This window comes from Octopus bimaculoides, chromosome 8, assembly GCF_046866305.1.
Source record: "Octopus bimaculoides isolate indiv1 chromosome 8, ASM4686630v1, whole genome shotgun sequence".
In the NCBI taxonomy this organism is placed as follows: domain Eukaryota; kingdom Metazoa; phylum Mollusca; class Cephalopoda; order Octopoda; family Octopodidae; genus Octopus; species Octopus bimaculoides.
The window spans coordinates 70844692-70847344 of NC_142935.1; positions in this window are offsets into that span (position 1 = coordinate 70844692).

Here is a 2653-nt window from a genome sequence, read left to right on the forward strand (position 1 = left end):
TGTGTGTGTGTGTGTGTGTATTTGTGTGTGTGGGTGTGTGGGTGTGTGTACACAAACATATATAAGCACATATATATATATATATACATACATATACAAATTTACAATTAATAAGAGTAATGACCACTAACGTGGATTCCTAATATGCTAAAGATAGACGTCAAATCGACATGTCACGAACTATGTGTTCTCAAGGAAAATCTCAGCAAGAACACCAGAATGTAAAACTAAGCAAGGCAAACAGAATATACAAAATAAAACGTTTACCATGATTTCGTTGCATAACGCAAAATGCAAATATCTGTAACTCCTCAGCGTCGTCTGTCGCATTTCAAAACATTTTTCACAGAACTATACGCAATTTCTACCCTCATTATTTAATATGTACATATATATATGCATATACATTTATACACACGCGCACACACACACACACACACGCACACACACATACACACACACACACACACACACACATATATATATATATATATATATATATATATATATATATATATATATATATATATATATATATGTATATATATATATATATAAAATTTTTTAAAAAATCGTATACAACTCAAAGATGTAGTAATGCTGGGGCACCGCCGTTTTGTTGTAGTGTTATTATTCAGGGCCTCCTTTGATATGTGGCATTTGGTGAAGGAGCGAGTTTGATATCGTTGCCCTCATTTTCGCCTCTTGTCGTGAGGTTGGTTCATTTGAGCTCTCGACAGGAAGAGATCTAGGTTTACCTTAAAAACATATATCTGGCCGATATCCTGATTTAATGCGGAAGGCAAGATCCTTATGGGAATTCTCTCGAGGGAAGCTGTGGCATAATTACAGAGTAACGTGTATGTTAGTGAATATATTCAAAAGGTCGGAATCTCCGAGATCCCTGGATGCGTTGAACACTAATTTTTGATTTAAAAAGCAATCCACGTTGACAAACAGAACAAGAGAAATCTGAACGTGGTATGGCTTGACCTAACTAATGCATATGGCACTGCCACACGAATATATATATATATATATATATATATATACACACACACACATATATATATATATATATATATATAGACATACTCACGTATACACACACACACATAATTCTACATAAATACATATACATACATACATACATATATATATTGTTGTATTAATCCTATGGGTGTGTTTTCATTGGCTAAACTGGCAATATGACCACCCGCAAATACATCTGTTTCAACACATGATTTCACATCAAAAATCTTGCAAAACAAATATATATATATATATATATATATATATATATATATATATATATATATATATATATATATATATATATATACATGCATACATACATTAATATGTATTTGAATGTATTTGAATATTTATGAATTAGAAATTACTTAAAATTTATTTTATTTATACATCACTGTATTTCCAGTTAATGAAGATTTTCGAATTTTTTCAAGAGTGCCTACTTTCGCTCGTTTAATTAGTTACTCTCCGGGTTCTCTAAAACAGTTATCCCGTCGAGCAAATTATATTGGAATTATAATTGAATGATTCGATGAAGGTAGTACTCTTTTTTTTTTCGTTAAAACCTGTTAGTAAATCCCACTCTTAAATGTTAGATTATCATAATTACTATGTAAATTAGAAGACTGTATGTAATATAATATAATGGGATATCTACTGATTTTATTGAGTATGTGCCGAAATATCAGGTTATTCAGTAATTTAATTATATAAGCAGCTTCAAATGCAAATGTCACAATATCAGAAGCTGCTTACATAATCAAAATAAGTAAATATTCATAATTAAAATATGTAAATATTCATATCTTGTTAAATTAAAGTCCTTTCAGCATATATTATGTAAGAACCTTAAAATAACAGCATATCAATATTCATCTGCCTTAATTGTATAAGATCAGGACAGAATAAAATTTCTGAATGGAACATTTTTAGGTATATATATATATATATATATTAAAATCCATTCGTCTGATTCATCTCCGAATGAGACTATAAGGCGGCAAGCTGGATCAAACGTCAGTACGTTGGGCACAGTGCTTAACGGCAATTCGTCGGTCTTTACATTATTGGTTCAAATTTTGCCGTGGTCAATTTAACCGTTCACCATTTTGAGGTCGATGAAATAAGTACCAGCCTATTCCCTCTCCCATCAAAATCTATTGGCCTTGAAACCATGATTGTATTATGTTATGTCTATACTTCCATATTGTATTGAATAGTCTCTGATTTCTTGCACACTGAATAACGGTGAACATTCCTTTATCGATGCATTATTTGCTACCTGACTGAAATGTTTAGTCTGTTGATTTGCGTCATAATGTTTAACAATCAATAATAATGGGTGTATTTGACCTTGTTCTGTTCAATATATCCCCATCAAATTTACATATACACGTGTGCATATGTGTGTATGTATGTATGAGTATATAGACACATACGCACACACACACACACACATCTCAGTTCGATAAACAGGTGAGTAAACATTCGTTTCATCATAATGTTTCTTCTTCTTCTTCTTCTTCTTCTTCTTCTTCTTCTTCTTCTTCTTCTTCTTCTTCTTCTTCTTCTTCTTCTTCTTCTTCTTCTTCTTCTTCTTCTTCTTCTTCTTCTTCTT